At 47.8% G+C, this 9,264-nt stretch overlaps 1 pseudogene; it reads right to left on the minus strand.

Moving 5' to 3' along the window:
- Positions 1-2,900: 2,900 nt before the first annotated feature.
- LOC121455933 lies at positions 2,901-3,767 on the minus strand (annotated as a pseudogene).
- Between the last annotated feature and the right edge of the window lie 5,497 nt (positions 3,768-9,264).

Genomic DNA, 9,264 nt, shown 5'->3' on the forward strand with positions numbered 1-9,264 from the left:
CTTGGTTATTTTTGAATTAATGTTCATGAGGAAGATTGGTCTGTAATTATCTTTCTTAGTTGTGTCTTTGTGTGGTTTGGGTACTCTCAAGAATAAGGATTACCACTGTGCGCTAGTGCCACTGACATTGTATGTGGGTGCTGGGACACAAATGTAGGTCCCCATTGTTGTCTGACAAGTACTCTGCCAACCAAGGAATACCCCCAACACAATCCCTAGTTCCGGTTTCTTAGTCCCCATGTTCACCATGAGTGTCACTCTGTGTGGCTCTCATGAGCCAGATGTTCCTCAGAATGTGAAAGCCAATATCCCATTCCCCAGGACAAAGGTTATGTGGTGTCTGTTCATCTGTGTTGATGTGACTTTTGCCTGTGCCCTACAAAAGATGGTGACCCAAGATGAAGAACACTAAGAAGTTTTCTTCCTGTTGGTCAGAACTGTCATCAGGTCCTAGAGGTTTGGCTGTGTAGAGTCAGCCCATCTCCTAGCCTTCTCATTTCTACCAGGGACTGTCTCTTCTGAGGCTTTCAGGGGCTCTGTCCCTAGTCTCTCTGAGCTTTGGGAAGTGACCATGGTATCCACTGACACTTCTCATCCTGTGATACCAGTTCTTTAGTTTCTGACACCTTTCTCGGTGTGAATATCTGCTAAGAGGGACCCAAGCTATACAACATGAGTTCAGAGAATCCACACTAATTCTGAGTCCAGAGATCCTTCTTCTTCCACTTCCTGATGCCAGGTCTTTCCATGGAATAACCCTTCTGTACACTGTGAATATGTATTCTTTTCATTGGTTGGTAATAAAGCTGATTTGGCCTACAGCAAGGCAGAATAAGGGTACAGGTTTGGGGAAGCCAAACAGAGGTACAGGGAGAAAAAAGGGCAGAGTCCAAAGACAGGAGCCAGCTGCCAGAGAAACAAGACAACAGGGAACTGGTAAAGCCACAGCCACATGGCAATACATAGATTAATAGAAACAGATTAATTTAAATGTAAGAGATATTTAGTAATAAGCCTGAACTATAGGCCAAAATTCTGTACTCAATATAACAATATAATGAGGATTTATTTCAAAGCCGCTGCTGGATGGTTCAGTCTAGAGAGACCTCTGTTTGCAAGCCCTCCATGAAATTTGTAAAATGGTTTCAGGATCACCTTAGTCACAGAGGTTGCTCCAGCACGCTTCAGTATCTGGTACAGATTTGTAGCACTGGACAGATGAAGAGGGAGGCCAATACCTGTAATGTCTACACTTGGCAATAGAGCAGAACAAGCAGATGTTTGAGGTCACCATTAGAGATACATAGGGCCTTCACTGAACTGCAGAATGAGCCACTAGCCCTGTCTCAAAGAATCAAAAATCAAAATACTTTGAGACACACCAATCATCCCACAAAAGTTTAATTGATCTTTTATTTTCTCTCCTCTCTCTCCTCTTCCCCCCCCCCCATGTGTGTGTATCTGTGTTTCTTCTTACATATATACGCATGCACTTGTGTCTGTGTGTACACATATATTCATTTGGGGTATGTGCATGTGGAAGCCACAGGAGAACCTCAGTGTTTGTTCCTCAGACACAGTCACTGTTTGTTTTTGTTTTGTTTTGTTTTTTTGCTACAGGGTCACTTGACAGTGAGACCCAGTAATCAGCAGATGGCTGCCTTGCCAGTGGTGGGATTCCAAGCACATGTCATCATTCCTGTTTGTCACAGAGGGACATGGAAGTCAGGCCTCATGCTTGCCTACCAAGCTGTGTACAGACTCAAGCTTCCTTTGCTTTTTCGGGGGGCAGGGGGGAGTTCTGATTCTTCAAGAAAATGTTTTTCTATGTGACAGCTTTGATGTCCTGGAACTCCCTTTGTGAACATGGCTGATCTTGAACTTACAGAGATCCTCCTGCCTCTGCCTCCTGAGTGTGCTTCCTTAGCTTTGGTTTTTATGTTTTCCCTAGTTGTTCTGATGTCATTTGTGTCTCTGAATTTCCTAGGGCAGACCTATGCTGATGGCTGGACAGCTGAGCAGAGGCATCTGAATTGAGGCACGTTCTCTGCCTCTTTTAGTTTAATTGACCTATAAATGCTTTCCTCTGTAGTTGGCAGCTCTACATCCCTTGATGTCTTCTTTTTGTTTGCCCATCACAGAAAGTGTTTGTTTTGTTCCCACAAATGAGAGCCCTGTGACCATGTGACCCTGAGCCCAGAAGGCCTTCCTAGCTTTTTCCTGGACTGCTCATGTCAATGCAATTAGAGCATCAGTTTGCTGAGTGGTGGTGGCGCCGCATGCCTTTAATGCAGTACTCATGAGGCAGAGGCAGGCCAGCCTGCTCTACAGAGCAAGTTTCTAAAGGTACAGAGAAATATTGTCTCTCCCAAAACAACAACAACAACCACCACTACAACAACAACCACAATAAAAACAAAACAAAAAAAAAACGGTATCGGGTGTCCCTGTGGCCATGCTGTAGACTTGACATGTCTGTGGGTGTCAGAAACAGCTACCAATAAGACATAGGTATCCTGACACACGAGTTGCTACAAGTATGGTTGCTCTGTCAGGTAGCCTGGATTAACACTTTCCAGGTGATCTCCATAATGGCAAAGAAAGAATCAGAACAATATTAGCATATCCTAATCTTTTTAGGATGGCGACATCCTGTCTGGAAGTCATGTGACCACCTTCCGTGTGGCCAGGTATGAGCTGGTCTGTAAGTTTGGCTGCCATACAATGTAGGGCTTGTATAATATTGCCCCACAGGTCAGGATAAAAGTCAAGTCAACATTTAATAAGGTAAATAATAAACAGAGGAATTTCTTTATTGAATAATGAAATAATAAACATATGGCATATGTTTTTTTTTGTTTTTTGTTTTTTTTTAGTTTTCATCATGTTGTTTAATCTAGCACGTTGCCTAGAAAGGCTTGTTAGCAAGAGTACAAATACGTCTCCAGCATGTCTCTTAGAGACCCGTTCACCCACTGCTCTGTTTGGCCGCTAGCCTCTTGTCTCTCTCTTCAGCAATTGTGAGGCGGATTCCTTTTCCTCCGGGAAGAGAAATCCATGGTTTGTTGCCCTTGCCAATAACAAAAATGTTGGAAAGCCGGGTAGCAAAGCTGTTGCCATTGGCATCTTTCACATGGACCACATCAAAAGAGCCGGGATGTCTCTCTCTGTTGGTGATCACACCAATTCTTCCCAAGTTAGCACCCCCAGTCACCATACACAGGTTACCAGTGTCAAACTTGATGAAGTCGGTTATTTTGCCTGTATCCAAATCAATCTGAATGGTGTCATTCACCTTGATGAGGGGATCAGGTAACGAATAGTGCAAGCATCATGGGTCACCAGATGTGGGATTCCTTTTGTGCCCACAAAGATCTTTCTCACTTTGCACAACTTGTACTTGTCCTCCTCAGGTGTAATACAATGAACGGCAAAGCGACCCTTGGTGTCATAGATCAGACCGAAGTTCTCTCCAGTCTTGTCAATGCTGATGACATCCATAAACCCAGAAGGGTAGGTTATATCGGTCCTGACTTTGCCATCAATCTTAATGAAGCGCTGCATGCAGATCTTCTTCACTTCATCGCCAGTCAGGGCATACTTAAGCCTGTTCCTCAGGAAAATGATCAGAGGCAGACATTCCCTCAGCTTGTGAGGGCCAGTGGATGGACGAGGCGCAAACACGCCGGTTAGTTTATCCAGCATCCAATGCTTTGGAGCTGCTACACGCTTCAGATGTTTCTTGGGACCACGAGCCATGGCTGCGCTGGGAACGGAAAGAGCATGGCATATGTTCTTTAAGAGTAGAACATAGTCCTGATGTGCCAACATCAAAAGAAAAATAGCAGTGGGTTCCATACGACCGTGACATCGTGAAAAAGGCTTTTCACTAGAATGCTGTGGACAAAATCACAGTTAACGTAGGTTGAGAAATAGATCCCGCACATAAGAACAATCATTTATGAAAGATGAAGCCTTCACCCATGTTTCTTTCTATTCCCTTTTCTTCATGTCTCCCAACTTGTGTGTGTGTGTCTGGGTTCATATGTGTCTTTTGGAGCACTTACCTTGCTTCCTGAGACACTCTCCTTAAACCCGTGACTTGTCAGTAACTCTAGACCACCTGTACAAGGATGAAAAGGGGACTTCTCTCTTGCACCTCCACAGGGGTAGGATGATATGCTCACACTGCCCTTCAAGGCTTTTATGTGGCAGCTGGTTCTGAGCTCACGCCCTCACGTTTGAAGACCGAGCACTTGGTGGAGTGAGTTACTCCTGTCACTAGGAGAGCAATTTCATGGCTACATTCTCATCTTATGATATCTCTCAGGAGCCAAGTGTTGTCAACAGAACAAATGAATAATTGACCCTGTGTGGTGGTCAATCCCCTGTTGGAGCTCTGGATGGGAAGCAAGAAAAGCTTGTGGCTGAATGTGTTCATGAGTGCCTGCAAGCTAAGGACAACAAAAGTTGTCCATTTCCTGCCATGGTGAGCAGCCTGGGGATCAGGAAGTTTGGCCAAAAATACAAACAAAACAAATCACATGGTTTCTTGACTTGTGTGAAGATGAGCAGTGTGGATTTGCTGTCTGAAAGGGGCAGAGAAGTGACCACATGCTTTCCTGAGGTAAGACCAAAGGGCACATGAGGCTGGTGCCTTCAAGTCTTTGAAAGGAAGTGGCCTGGCTTTACTGGATAGTGTCCCTAATGGATTCTGTAACCTTGTCTGTCTGTCAGGGACAGATTTCTTTCACCTTGGCCCTGGCTAGACAGCCTTTGCTTGGGGAGAGCTGACCAGACATGTGAGTCCCATTCTAACCTTCCATGGTGCTCAGCCTGAATTCTCTGGCCACCTGCCCACCTGCCTCCCATTCAGCTTCCCCATGACAGGAGACAGATCATGATGTCAGAGTCACACAGAGTTTACTAATCCCCCTGCTTTCCAAAGTCTCATGAGAAAACTGAGAAAATCGCCCTTTGCTTGCTTAGATGGCTTTCCCAACACAAGGAGCTGATTGGCAGGGCACTCCCTAAACTCCATGGTGCCCTGCGCTGGTCCAGGACTTATGTTCACGTTGACTACTGTGTCTGATAGTCAGGGGCAGGAAGACACTAACACTGAATGCCCCACCTCTTTCAGCAAGTTGGCAAAGAGGCTGTGGCATGGGTTAGTTGACGGGCTGCCACTGTGGTCAGGCTTCCATTGTCACATAAGGCAGACCACTGATGGTTTTGTATGTTGTGTCTCCCAATGAGGATTGAGGGGTGTGCCTGTTATTTGTTCTTTTTCTGAGACTATCTAGCCCATTCTGACCGTGTGAGGTGGTCACAAACATCCAATTGGGTGCAGAGAGGCAAAAAGGGCTCCTCTAGGTGAGGAGTTCCACAAAAGAAACTTCGTTGTGGATAAAAGTGAGTGTAAGGGTCTCTTCTGTCTTCCAGACATCTTAATGGAAGTGCAGGTTTGCAAGTTTCAAGAGAGACAGTGGTGTCATCTGCTCTCTGAGAGTGCAAGGAGAGCGGAAGGGTGGGGACAGCGGCAGTCAGAGCTCAGGGTGATGCTACTCAAGAGTTTCCTCTCCCCATCCTGGTTAGTATGTGGCTTAGTTTGAATGAGAATGGCCCCCATGGATGAACATGTTTGGATATGGACCAGGAGGTATGGCCTGGAAGGAGGAAGTGTCAGTAGGGGGTCACAGAGCTTTAAGGATTCTAGAGCCAATCCCATTCCAAATAACTCTCTCTCTCTCTCTCTCTCCCTCCCTCTCTTTCTCTCCATATATATATATATATATATATGTCTGTGTTTATGTGTATATACGTATATATCCCTCTCTCTAATTTCTCTCTCCCTCTACTCCATATATATTCTCTCTCTCTCTCTCTCTCTCTCTCTCTCTCTCTCTCTCTCTCCCTCTCTCCCTGTGGCTTGAGAATCAGTGTCAGCTATCACCTCCAGCTCCAATGCCATGACTGTCTGCCTATTGCTAGATTCCCATCAGGATGTTTATGTGCTGTCCCCCTCTGCAACTGTGGACCCCTAAGTAACACGCTTTCTCACTTAAGTGGCCGTGGCTACAGTGTTTTGTCAGCAGAATGGGCAAATTCAGTAAGTGAATGCTAGAATAGGTATCTGTCTGCACCAAGTTCCTATCTCAAAGGCCCTAGGGTATCTGGCAAATGATTCATGACACAGGGAGACAAGTGTCAAGCTCTCCTCAGGATGACCTGCTGACCCATTGCACCATCAATACCAGTAAAGTTCGGCACTGTAGGCTGCCACAGAGACTTGTGTGTGCAAGTTGTGCTCAGCGGTGGCCGAGGGAGTAGACTGCTATTTGCTAAGCTGACACAATGCCCATATTCAGAAAGACCAATGCCAGCATTCTCAGCAGTCATAAGAAAGCCCGATTCATTGGTGGATTCCATCAAGACCAGGCTTCAGAAACTCATCTTCCACACAGAGACACTCAGAGGACTCAAACTAAGTCATCACTTCAGTGCCTCTCAACCTGTGGGTCTCAACCTCTTTGGGGATTGAATGAGCTTTTCACAGGCTCACCTAAGATCAGAAACAGGAGCAAAGGTAACTGTCTTTTGGGGGGGGTCTCCACAACATGAGGAACTGTATTAAAAGGTTGCAGCATTAGGAATATTGAGAACCACTGATCCAAAAAATCCCCTCAGACAAGAACCCTGGATTCCCTGACAGCTGGGAAGCTCTCGCTGACACAGAGAGCTGTTCACAACCTGCATGGTAACCATGAGGATTCTGCAGAATGTACACAATAACACAATAACACTGGCTGACACCTTGTAGCTCCATGACAGTGACTGTTCCCCCAATCTAGACCCCGGATGTCACCACTGGACACAAAGCCGTCCAAGGAGGCTGGCCTTGTCCAGCGGTGATGCTCCACAGCCCCCTCAAGTCCTAGTTACCTTTTCACAGTAGCCAGAAAAGTCCTGGAATTTTAGTCAAAGGGAAAGAATCATTCACTGGGATAAAAATACTACCACAGTTTCTGAACTGCTGGAACATGGGAAGGGCAGTGTGGACCCTGGTGGCAGGAGGCTGTGAAGAAAAGGACGCAGATTCTTCCAGATCAGCCTGAGGTTGGTTAGAGCAGAAAGAGGAGGAGGATCCTGGGAAGGGGTTGGTTTGAACCCCCTAGGGAGGCATGGTCTTCTGTTCCCGGGAACCCATGCCCTGAACTCTATATATCTCTTCTCCAGGGAGTTTCTCCGGATCAGTCCGCCCAAGGTCCCTGTCCCTGCCCTACATGCTCATCTCTTTCTTCTCAGCTGCCTGGCTGGAACTGGAATTTCCTATGGGCAGACTCCTCTCCTTCCCTAGTGTCTTACTGATTTTCTTCTCTCTTGCCTTGTCCCACACACCCCTCTCCTCCTCTCTGCCCTGTACATGGACTTCTTTACAGCTGGTCATCGATAAGGATCTTCAAAAATTAGGGGACGACTTGGTGAAGACCCCATGTTGTGTGGAACATGAAGTTGCATAACGTGGATTGCAGAAGTTGGAAGGCTGGCTCTTTAAAATGGGGTGGCCGTGTGTCCGACTTTTCTGTCCAGCCATAGTGCTGGGACAAGTATCAGCTTACCTTATGGGAGCTAACAGCTCCCACTGCAGGGAGAGGAGGGGTATAGAGCTTGTCCTCATGTGTCACAGCGTGTGTCACAGGGCATGATGATTTCGGGTACAAATAGCTCTATAATGTTCTGGCCTGGCCCCCTCTTGTGGCTGGTAGGCCACACCAGGCCGAACGAGACCCATGGTTTAAGAACCATGCCCCAGGCCTGTTCTGCAGACCTTGAAAGGAGACACAAGCAAAGGACTCTGTTAGTGACTCTGACATAGGCAGGACTCACCACTGGGCTAGCCTCTTGTCCCACAGCGCTCTACGTGATTCCTCTTGCCTAACCTGATCTCCCTTCCCCAAGCCCAAACCCCTCTCCTTCCCTCCACTGCCCCTGGTTGCATCCTCTGCTTGTCTGCTTCAGGCTCAACTTTCCCAGAATCCATATAAAGGGGCAGAATGGGAAAGCTCCTTCTAGGGTCACAGACATTAGGGTTCGTGTCCTCTAAATGGTGCCGCGTATCCGTGGCAAAAGCAAAGATGAAATACACAAGAAGTCACAGGGCTTGTCTACCTGGTCTCACTGGGACTCCATTTCCCCCCTCTCCCTGTCCCTCACCTGGGGGTTGGGGCTTCTTCCGTTGGGGTGAGGAGGCAACAGAAGAAACAGCGGCAGAGACGATGGATTTGCCTCCTCAGCCCTTTAAGGCGCCATCTCTTCCTCCTCCTGTCGGGGTTCTGGTTCTTCTCGTTATTCAAGTTGTCTTCATTTGGGCTGGGCAGAACGCCCTCGGATTCTTCATGATCTTCCCTCCAGCTCGGGAGAAAGTACAGGGACTCCTCACTCTCCTAGGGGGGGCCAGAGATAATGATGACTTCAGGGTACAGACAGGAAGGCACAGGACCACCAAAGCTTACATCACATTCTGTGTCCTGGCTTGGGCCATCACCTATGGTGCCCTCACTCTCCTTGCTGGGGCCAGTGCCTGTGCTGACATTAGGGACTGTATTCTGCCTAACGGGAGCACAAGAGGCTTCATCAATTTCTATGTCATGGCCTGGGCCATGGCCTATGGTGGACTGAGTATCCCTGCTGGGGCCAGTGGCCGTGCTGACATCAGGGTCAGTATTCTGGCTCTCGGGAGCACAAGAGGCTTCATCAATTTCTATGTCATGGCCTGGGCCATGGCCTAGGGTGGACTCAGTATCCCTGCTGGGGCCAGTGGCCGTGCTGACATCAGGGTCAGTATTCTGGCTCTCGGGAGCACAAGAGGCTTCATCAATTTCTATGTCATAGCCTGGGCCATGGCCTATGGTGGACTCAGTATCCCTGCTCGGGCCAGTGGCCATGCTGACATCAGGGACAGTATTCTGGCTCTCGGGAGCACAAGAGGCTTCATCAATTTCTATGTCGTGGCCTGGGCCATGGCCTATGGTGGACTCAGTATCCCTGCTGGGGCCAGTACCCGTGCTGACATCAGGGACTGTATTCTGGCTCTCGGGAGCACAAGAGGCTTCATCAATTTCTATGTCGTGGCCTGGGCCATGGCCTATGGTGGACTCAGTATCCCTGCTGGGGCCAGTGGCCGTGCTGACATCAGGGACAGTATTCTGGCTCTCGGGAGCACAAGAGGCTTCATCAATTTCTATGTCGTGGCCTGGGCCATGG

The sequence above is a fragment of the Microtus oregoni genome, unplaced genomic scaffold (assembly GCF_018167655.1).
Source record: "Microtus oregoni isolate MIOR12 unplaced genomic scaffold, Mior012 000014F_ref0000157, whole genome shotgun sequence".
Lineage (NCBI taxonomy): Eukaryota > Metazoa > Chordata > Mammalia > Rodentia > Cricetidae > Microtus > Microtus oregoni.